This window comes from Argiope bruennichi, chromosome X1, assembly GCF_947563725.1.
Source record: "Argiope bruennichi chromosome X1, qqArgBrue1.1, whole genome shotgun sequence".
Classification (NCBI taxonomy): domain Eukaryota; kingdom Metazoa; phylum Arthropoda; class Arachnida; order Araneae; family Araneidae; genus Argiope; species Argiope bruennichi.
This window is the reverse complement of record NC_079162.1, coordinates 36,297,065-36,308,072: the sequence shown is the minus strand read 5'-3', so window position 1 is coordinate 36,308,072 and position 11,008 is coordinate 36,297,065.

Genomic DNA, 11,008 nt, shown 5'->3' with positions numbered 1-11,008 from the left:
TGAAACTCTCCGGAAGTAAAATTCAAAAGGATGGCATTTTGAATTGAGTCGGTCATTTCTTACAGGCATTCACGGTCCTGAGATGACAAGTAAAACTTTTCAAAGTCTTGATATGCTGTGAAGAATAGCACTGAGGTGATTTCCCTTTTTTACAGAAGGTACAGGAGCATTTTTTATACATTTAACCTTAAATTTTTAAAAAAATGTGAAGTTTTTCCCGCAGAAGTAATCAAAGATTAACATGAATCCCAGAACCACCATTTTTTTCCAATCTTTAACTAAAAACCTTCTTACGCCTTTTTTTTTTTTTTTTTTTTTTTTTTTGTAATTGACCTTAATGAAAGCTTTTAACTTTTTATTCCTACACCAAAATTAGTGTGAGTTTTCCGGCAGTAAATAATTGAATTTTACTCTAAGTTTACTTAGCAGTTTTACAAAGGATTTGCGCTCTGTTGGCAAGAATTTAGCTTCCAAAGATTTATATCTTTCTCGTAACAATTGCCATTTATCATCTTCGTATTTTAACAATTGCATTTCAGAGGTGACACTTACCATTATATTTAAAGAATTATATTTGGGTCAAGATATTTGTCATAAAGTTTAGATTTCTTTATGTGTGTGTGTGTGTATATGCACACACACACACACACACACACATATATATATATATATATATATATATATATATATATATATATATATATATATATATATATATATATATACATATATGCAGGGATATCGTTTACAGCTTACCTTAAAAACTTCTGAAGTATTTAAGATTTTTGTCTTGAAAACATAGGTTGTACCCCGCAATTAATATCAACAGTGGTCGGCAATTTTGTCTGTGTTGTATATTATGGTGCGATTTGCATAATCCTATTATATCTCTAAGTAACTTATATTTTATTTACATTGCTTATTTAATAATTAGTTAATATTTATTATTTATAAATTTTGTTTTTTACTCCGATATTCATTATATAGGGCATTAAAATTTAGTAATTAAGGCTATTCAAAGCTCTTTCTATTGCACTAAGACGTATAAAACATATATTAAATCATTCGCAAGTATTGTGGTCGCACATTATTTCTACGTGACGTTGATTTTAATTATTATTTATTTTATTATTATTATTGATTATCTTACGTTTTAAGTTTCCAAAATTAAAACGAAAGATAAACATTTCAGTTACAAGAGTTTATTTTTTCATTAACCTACTGCAATTTGAGATATCTGTAGAAATATATGATTCAATGAAAGTTTATCTTAAAAAGCTATTTTTAATTAAATTCTGAAATATCTAAAATTAAGCTTCGTCTCCTTTTCTCTGAGTTTATTAAATCTACTAACTCTAGCTCTTGAAGCAGAAATTAATCTAATATTTTCTGCAGTGAATAACAGCGTTTCTCTCTTAAATTTTCATTTGAGCTACTGACAATTACTAGTTGCCTTCTTATAGTAAGAAATGATGTTTACCAACCATTTTTAAAAGCTTTGTAATACCCAACTGAAGAACGGAACCATGGTGACATCAAAATGATATATACGCTAATGTACTTACTGGTGTATGAAGTACCACCAAACTCTGTTAATTGAAAACCAGCAATTATGAAGTGTGTTCCATTTTATATTTGATACTTTACTATTATTACTATTAGTAGCTTCTTGAAAATTGTCTTTTGTTTCTGAGAAAAGCTTTTAATAAAATTTTCAGAAGTGATTCAAGACAGTAAAGCATACAAGGAGAGAGCACGAGGTTGAAATCTGAGTTGAAGACGAGATTTAGTATAATGATAGTATACATTTTGAATGTCCATTCATGAAAATATTAAAACGCAATGGCCATTCAAATTCGAGAAAATGGTCTTCAAACTTTTGGTAACGCTTACATATTAATAACTTGACTCCAAGCCACCTGGTCCCAATAGCGAGGTTGGTTAGGTATGCATCTCATATGCAGAAGGTCAGGGTTCGAATCTGGCTGGGAATTATTTTCGTTCTTTTTTTTTTTTTTAATAATTCCTATTCAATTAAAAATTTGCAAATACTTTTAATTAAAATGTTTTTTTCCTTTTTTATCCAAAAATAAATATTTATTATCGCGATACATAATAATAAAATAAAAATTTTAAAAAAATTATAAATAAGGATGCATTTTTTTAAATTAAAATTATTTAATTTAATCAACGATTTACAGATAGTTTTAATTAATATGCTTCTTATTTTTATGCAAGGATAAATGTTTATTATATTAATACTTAAATTGTAATTTAATATTTAATAATATAAGTAATAAATATAATCTAAATGGTGGTAATTATTAATTATAAATACTCACATCGATAAAAAAATTTATTCAATATTTCTAAAAAATTATCCTATATACATTTATTTTCGATTATATACAAGAACCAGAATAGTAACTATAGTAAAAACATTGGAAACAAAATATATTTCGACATCTTGCACAACTGATAAATGATGATTGTCCACAAGAGCAAGGTTTCTTTAAGAGATCTATGGGAAAACAAACTTCATTTACATTTATAAATATCTCTCTTTCATCAGAAAGTTGGACAGTGTGCCATGCATACCTTATTATCTTATTAAAAAATTGATGATGACAATTGATGGTGTACAATTGATTGAATTTTTATACTATCTTCGCGAGAATTTATTTCTTGATAATGTTCGATTAAATAAGAAGAGCTTTGTATACATTTAATAAGTTTACTTGTTTATAAAAATAAACATCACAAGGCTGAACAAGGGGAGTGCATTTTGGAGGAATTACTTTGACAAGTTAACCTTTTCTGGTCATCTTGGAAGATTTCATCGTATGATTCGGGTTTTGCATGCCCTGCCAAAGAGTCTATAATTAGAAGAAACTGTTCTTTTTCAACGTAAGCTTTCAAACAATTTTTAAGGTATTCAATATATAATTCTGCTGTCAGTTTTCCAGACTTTGAAGATTTAATAATCATATTTTTATATTTCTTAGCAAATTGATTTACTGTTTTTTCAACACGAGGACCAAAGCTGCCGGTTGCTTCCTGAAGGCATACAAATACTTTAGGCAGTATTTTGCCAGATAATGTGAGCGGATATTGTGCCGTGTAAGAATGGGTCACTTTCTTCAAATCGTGTTTTCTGATAAATACAATTTTGCTTCCTTTTCATAAAAAGTTATATTATAAATAGATTGATACTGACATCCTGCAAATGAGAGAGTGACATGAGATATATAGGAAGGGCAAAAGTGTTAGATTCAAATTTAGGAATTCTATTTAAAATTAATTGCATTAACTTAACTGTATGGTCAGTATTAATAACATAGTCTTTGCTGAAATTATTTATAAGTTTTAATGCCTTATTCGAAAAGTTGTTGCAGAAGCCAAGATTTCTTCGACTGTAACTGTTTCTTTTTTTCAGAGACAAATTTTGTTACTTTTCGTTGTTGAATGCTGTGCTTGTTTTTGAATTTCTTTACCCATCTTTCGGAAGCTATGAATTCAAAATCTACAAATTATACAGCAGCAGCTAAAGCCCATTGCTGTAAATCCCTGGTAGTTACTTGTTGAAAAATTCTCTCTCACTTCAACGAAACGATTGTAAGTCCAAGAACCTCAAATATTTGATAATAATTGCATATTTATCAAATCTGTTTCCTCTCTTTCTTGCATCTTCCTCCGATATGGATAAATTATCTTTCCTTTTTAAACGACTACATCCATTCTTTTGTAGTGAATTGTAGATTCCATGTAGGATGTAGTCTTGTGATGTTGAGGGCTTTAATTTTATAATTCAAAGAAACATATTCTACTTCTTTTCTTTTTTTTCTTCAGGTTCATACTCATCTGATGAAGCATTATCTTCATACTTTCAAAAAGTTCTTCATCACATCTTTCACTTGCATGAATAAGTTCTGGCAAGAGTATTTTAATAAATTTCTTCACCCAACAAAATTGTTTCTCTAGAAGTTGAAGCTGAAGATTCCGATGCAATAAGGTTATTTTCAGCTAACAATCCTTGATAATAATCAACTGCATCTCTAATCTCAATTTTGACACTTCACTGTATAATGATTCTAAGGGGATTTCATCTTCAGTCTCCGATACATTTGCAGTATCCGTATTCATAGACATTTAAACTTCAAAATATATCTATAATATTTTTAATTAATTAAAGGGCGAAATAAGACGCACCAAAATCTTTATTTTCTCTGCCTTTGTTCGAATTTAAATTATCATTAAAATCTGAACCATGTGCTTACACATTCAGTAAATTAATACCTGCTCTCTACTATTTCTTTTGATTGTTGCAGTTCGGGGACAAATATTCAACAAATATTTAAAATTGGGCTTACATATTTAACAAATATCAGCTGCTCCCTTCAAATTTTGATATAAATACGGCTTCTTTGAGTTAGAATTGATAATTTATTATTATTAAAATCCAAGAATTTAAAACTTATTTGTTTGAAAAGGATGCAAGCAAGTTATATTATGTGTAGCCAATAATATTACGTTTTAAATTATTTTCCATTTAAACATTATATTATAATTTAAGTATTAAAAGAATAAGCATTTATCCTTGCATAAAAATAAGTAGAATATTAATTAAAACTATCTATAAATCTTTAATGAAATTTAAATAATTTAATTTTTTTAAATGCATCTATATTTATAATTTTTTTTTCTTTCAAATTTTAATTTATTTTTATGTATTTCGATAATAAATATTTATTTTTGGATAAAAAATTAAAAATATAATAATTTCCTAACTTTTTAAATTTTTGAATAAGAATTATTAAAAAAGAAAAATAATTCCCTGCCAGGTTCGAACTCTGGCCTTCCGTATACGAGATGGTTACCTAGACAACCTCGTCATTGGGATCAGCCATACGAGCGTCAAGTTATCAGCATAAAAACAGTATCAGTATACTTTACCAAAAGTTTGAGGACCATTTTCTTGAAATTGACTGGCCTTTGCGCTTTAATATTTTCATGAATGAATATTCGAAATGTATGCTATCATTATACTAAATCTCGTCCCGAACTCAGATTTCAACCTCGTGTCCCCCTCTTGATAGACTCATAGTATAAACTTGCAATTTAATCCATAGCATGTAAAATCTCTTTTTGGTTATGTGGTTTTGGTTTTCTGATATTAAGATACAGAATCTCTAAGATCATGTTGTTTTATACAGAATTTTCTTGAAAAAGTTTTGAGAATTTGTAATTGTGTTCTTTAAACCGATTCTCGATTCAAAAACACAGTTTTCATAGCGATAAACTATTTTCGAATCCAAAAGTTTGCAAAATCTCATCCATCTAAGTGTTTTAGAGAGTATTCGAAAACTGAACTTGACTATTACCATACAGCAGCTGCTTTAGTATTTAATTAAAAGATTAAGAAATCTACCCAGAAAATTATCATCTTAAAAAATGGCATCACCTGGCATATTTTTGCTCTCTTCAGTTGTTGTAAATTTGCTTAATATCTAAAATATTAGATTTATTAATTAGAATCAATTATGATTTTTTTTAAATTATTTTAGTGTTTCATTTTGAATCTACATTGGGACTTGTGAGGATGAATCTCATAATGTCTAATCAAGTTTCGTAAATTGGGACAATCAAAGTTAAAATTTTTCTCCAAATATCCACTTGCTTGAGGATATTGACCCATATATAAAGTAGATCTTAATTGATGACTCTTGTAAATTCAATTATTAATAATAAGTCATCTTTAAATTAGCAAGAGAATAGTTAACTTAAGTTTTTTTAAACTTTGAAACTGATGGTTCCGCATTAATCAACAAGCATATTGAATTCTATATGAAGACAAACTGCTAACAGAAGAATATGAATTTTAATGTTACATTTGTTACTTATTAAAGGAAATAAATGTTAATTAAGAAATTTTATTTTGTATCTTCTGAGAAAAAGTTTTGATAAATATTTAATTTCTACATTAAAAATCTAATTACTAGGAGTAAAAAGCGAATAAACATACTCTTGTATTATTTTTGAATACTCTTTTCTTTTTAATTTCTTAATTTTGCGCTCGTTTTAAAAATTAACACGGAAGGAAAAAGTTTCTAAATTTTTTAGAAGCTATTTGCAATTAGAGATTGGTTTTATTTTTTAGTGTAATTGCCTAATTTACATTGAATTCACATTCAAATGTGAAAATAAATAACTTTTTTTATGCTAATTTTTCTAAGAAATTGCATGTATTAAATTAAAAGTGACGGACTATTCCTCTCAATTATCTCAATATAAATTTACATTATAATGATTTGTGCTACTCTCAGGAACGTTTCATTTAAAATTATTGCTTAATATTTTCATTCATTAACCATTTTTAAAGGCATTCTCATAGAATTTATCTTTCAAAACCTGACTGTGGGTCATGATGCATATAAAATTTATACATGCTTTCTCCCTTTCCACTTTTCACATAAATAAACGTAATTTCAACATTCTGCTCATTCGTAAAATTGCATATAGTTAATGAAGTTAAATGCTAATTTTAGATCTTCTGATATGTGAGCAGTGAAGCCATCCTATTGGATACTAGCAGGCTGCCGTCTCTCTGATACCTACGGATTACCATCCCCTAAGTGAGATTCCCCTTCGGGATTAGAGGTGAAAGTCATAAGGTCAGCTACCAATTAACCCGTTAACGCCCTACTTAATTTAAAGCATGGATTTCAGTAGTATAGGCTTTCTACAGACGTCTTTTAAATTATGTTGTAAATACCAAAGTAACTGTGAAGCAAAATTTAATTCCAAAAAAGTCACTTTTTTTAAAAGAAAAATTATGTAAAAATCGGTACAAAATTATTTCATAAAGTTATTTAGTCGATATATCAAAAAATATTTTTAAAATATAGTAAAATATAATTAAATAAAGATTGTTGTCGAATTCCTTGCGTAACTTCAAAAATAAATTAAAGGAAAAAAGTATAAGAATCTTAAAATAGCAACAAACTGAATTTAAAATCTGACTAATGTCAGTTAAGAACTTGCTACACAAAACAAATAATGAAGGACAGAATAAATTCAATTTAGTCTCCTATATTTTTGCGAATAGAGAGCTGAGAAAGTACACAAGTAAACCATTACATTAAACTAATTCTAAAAAAGGATTTTTTTCGGTTTAATTTTTATATGGATAAAAGAGTTGTAAATAGGGAAAAAGCATCCAATAAAATTCAATTGCACCTTAGTATTTTTTAATAACTTACTCTCTGTAGTGAATCATATCTGCCTCGTTTACATTTTTAACTTTTTGAATATTGTAATTACAATTTTCAATTAATTTATTTCGATTTAAAAATTCATCTTAAAATTACTTTTTATCATTCGTTTATTTTTTCTTCTTATTTTTAACGATTTCCACAACAGAGAATGATTTTTGTTTTTAAATTCATGCATTATAAAGTTATGTAAGCATGAAGCACATCTTACACACTCTGGATATCTAATGAATGAATATCACTTTAATTTTAAATTATTAAATTAAGTGGAATTACTTTTGAGTATTGAATTCTGCTCGGCGATTTGAAGATGCTTATTGATGCTTAGGAAGGGAGCATTCCTGTTTACTCGCTCATAAACAGTTCATTGGGTTTAGTAGTGATATGAGAGTTTTCAAACTTTAAAAATAGCAAATAATGCATAGATGAGGCCCCATTTGGAAAACAAAACATTTCCATTTATTCTGTCAACAGATTCTTAGTAAAAATATAGTGATGTGTGGTTTAGGAAACAATGCACATTCAATATATTTGCCTTCTACAAAACTCGCCATTTAATTTTTTTTCCATTTCCATTTTTTAAAATTCAAACGTAAGAAATGAAATCCCTCTACCCTTACAATCAAAATAAGGGCAAATAATTTTGAGCACAAGAATAATATTGGGAGGAAAATCAGCACAGGTGAAAAAAAAAACATAACTATACCAAGGAAAAAATTGTATGCCACCGTTCAGTAGAACTAAAGATATTTTGTGCCTTTTGATAAGATACAATTCTGTACTGTCTCATGAAAATGTGAGCTTTTATTAATCATGCACCAAAAACTGAAAAACATCCGCTCCGTTCTATATTTCTTTGATTAAAACCTTATCGTTTGATAGAGTATTTAATTGTATCTCTGCAAAAAATTCTACACAAGAAAACAAAATATTCTTTATTCCCATGAGAAAAACAAAAAATATTTTTAAGGAATTCTTTTTTATCATTGCAGTTGCTTTAACAATAAACGTTTTTCAGATTTTACACAAACATTTTTTTTATTTATTTTTCGTGTTTGTTTCAAAAAGGAATTTGAAGTATAATATAACTGATAGCTTTTATGGCGCTGTTTATATTTTTATTTGTCCATTAGAATTTTGAAGGACAAGGAATTTTTTTTAAATGTATTTCTCATTCACATGATTAAAAAAAAATTTAAATAATTATACATGAAAGACTACCTAACATAAAATTAGTTTTTCAGAAATTGCTATTATATGGCTTTATTACAAATTAAGTATAGAAAGCATACAAAGAATGTTTATATTATCAACTTAATAAATAAGAGTTTTTATTGGCATAAAATGGAATGCATGAGGTGCATAAAATAACTTTCCTTGTTTGGAAGCATCTGCATTTAGAACTAATGAACGAAATGAAACCACATTTCATGTGCAGAGTGTAGAAAAAATGGTGGGAGGAATTCGGCAAAGAAAAAAATAAGTAATACTAAAGTCGCCGGTGGATTTCTTGCACAGGGAATATCAGCATATTAAAAATGAGATAAATAAGCCAGGGACACTTGCTATCGATTAATAAAAGATTATTTTCTGGGATTTTCATACTTATTCATTCCTGACGCACTTTTTTATCACACAAATACTTTTAAAAAAATTGTGTATCCAATTTCTGTGCGTTTATTATAACTAGTTTGCGTTCTAACAGTGTGAAAAGCTCTCGTATTGGTGACTCATATTACTATTTTTTTTTCGTGGAATTCACGTCGCCATGCTTCTTACAATCTGTATATGGAATATGGTTTCGTTCCAGTCATAATTGTCGAATTACTGAATGTTCATAATGTTCCACCAAACGCGGAAATATTATGATCATTCAGTAATTACCGATGTAGTAGAATTACAAAATTTACGATATTTTAATAATCAATAATCATAAATATGCAACCCTAAGATGAGAATCTGAAAACAATAGAAATAAAAGTTTTTCAACGAGTAACAAGATATGTATATCTTCACTAACAGCAAGGGTTCTCCAAATTTCATCATCGTGACATTCCATATTGATTAAACAAACTTAATATGAATTGTTGTTAATTCTTACATGTGATCTTGTCGTAGTTAACTCCAAAAAAGTCACTCTGCTATAGCGCATGTTTAAACAATTTTAGTACGTAACAAGGCATAAAAACAGCAGTTATACTGATGCCATAAATGAATATAGTTCTTAAAACGTTCAATATTATTTTCATTTAGCTAAAAATAAAGCAATATTGAATTAAATCCGAATTTATCTCACAAGTTTTCCCCCGTAAATAATTACAAAATCAAAAGTTAATAATAAATATCTGCAAATGGCATACAAACATTGGATTGCTACAAATGTTTACGTAATTAAAATAAATAAGTTCTGAAAATTATTTTGAATCTTAAGAGATAAGAAAACCTTTTTAAATCTTGAAATTATTGAACACAACTTGCTGATTAAGGTTTTCGAAAAAATGTCCTAATTCTGGTAAGGAGTATCCCTAATTCTGATAAGGAGTGAAAATACTCAGTATTGATCAGTTCTTCATAACAGATACGTCCGTTATTAGTGCTAAAGTGCATTGATTCTATTTAAGACAATCATTCTGTTAACTATTAAGCGCATAAAAGTTTCAAGAGAAACATAAAAATGTTTAAGATTATCAACAAAATTCAAGTCAAATTATAGAAGATATTATTATTTTTATAAAGCTCAAATTCTAATAAAACTCATTAGAAGCACAAATGATTATTTTATTCAGAAAATGAAGCAATCGTATGGAAAGGTATTTTGTCCTGTATAGAAATTTTGGCCTGTGTAGTAACTTTAAAGCTGACAAAATAGAAATTGTATAATCCAGAAACGAATATTTAATACCTTTCAGACTCACCAGTTACTTATAATGACTTCAAATATCTTACTTTGCTGGACAGTATTAATGTTTTTTTCCTGATTCGGGACAGATTTTGCGCCATTCATCTTCAGTAGTGGATCTTTGTTCCGAAGTGGAGGAAAATATCTCCATTTTGATCATTTATCTTCCTAGATCACCCTTCAAGTTCTCAGTAGGATGATTTCCGGAAACAAATGCAAGTGGTTCCAATGATTTTCCGGAAACAAACCCAACAGACTTCAAACCATTGAAGGAAAAGCAGAAAAACTGCCATTACAGACCTACCACCTAATTGAAGTTTTGAGAAAAATTGTTTCTTTTCCAGATCATACTAATAAATTCTCTCAGCCATTAACGCTAGCTAAGTTCAATTTCTTTCCGTCAGAGAAAGCAATCTGTAGCCAGATCACCCATGTTGTAGCAATTGTTGTCCCAAGCAATTTGTTCTTTGACAAATTCTAAACGTTTTGTTTGTAGCTATGTGATCAGTAAACATTTCACACAATTTATTGTTTTGTTGGAAATTTCTGTACTAATTTACTACACTGCAGATTATTTTCCTGAAATTATCTAAGTCAATAATTTGCATAATATCTGTGTTGTAGTATTTTATGGCTGATGTTATTTACAAAACTTTCCTTTTATCTCTAAGTGGCAAGACTTCCAGTCTAGTTACAGAATTTTTTCTCTCACTCTCATCTTCAACTTCAAAAAAAAATTTACAATTACTTTAAAACTTAGTATTTCTTTTAAATTAAGTATTATATTTATTCCTCTTCGAACTAAATAGAAACTAGAATCGGCCCTTTTTCATTTTCA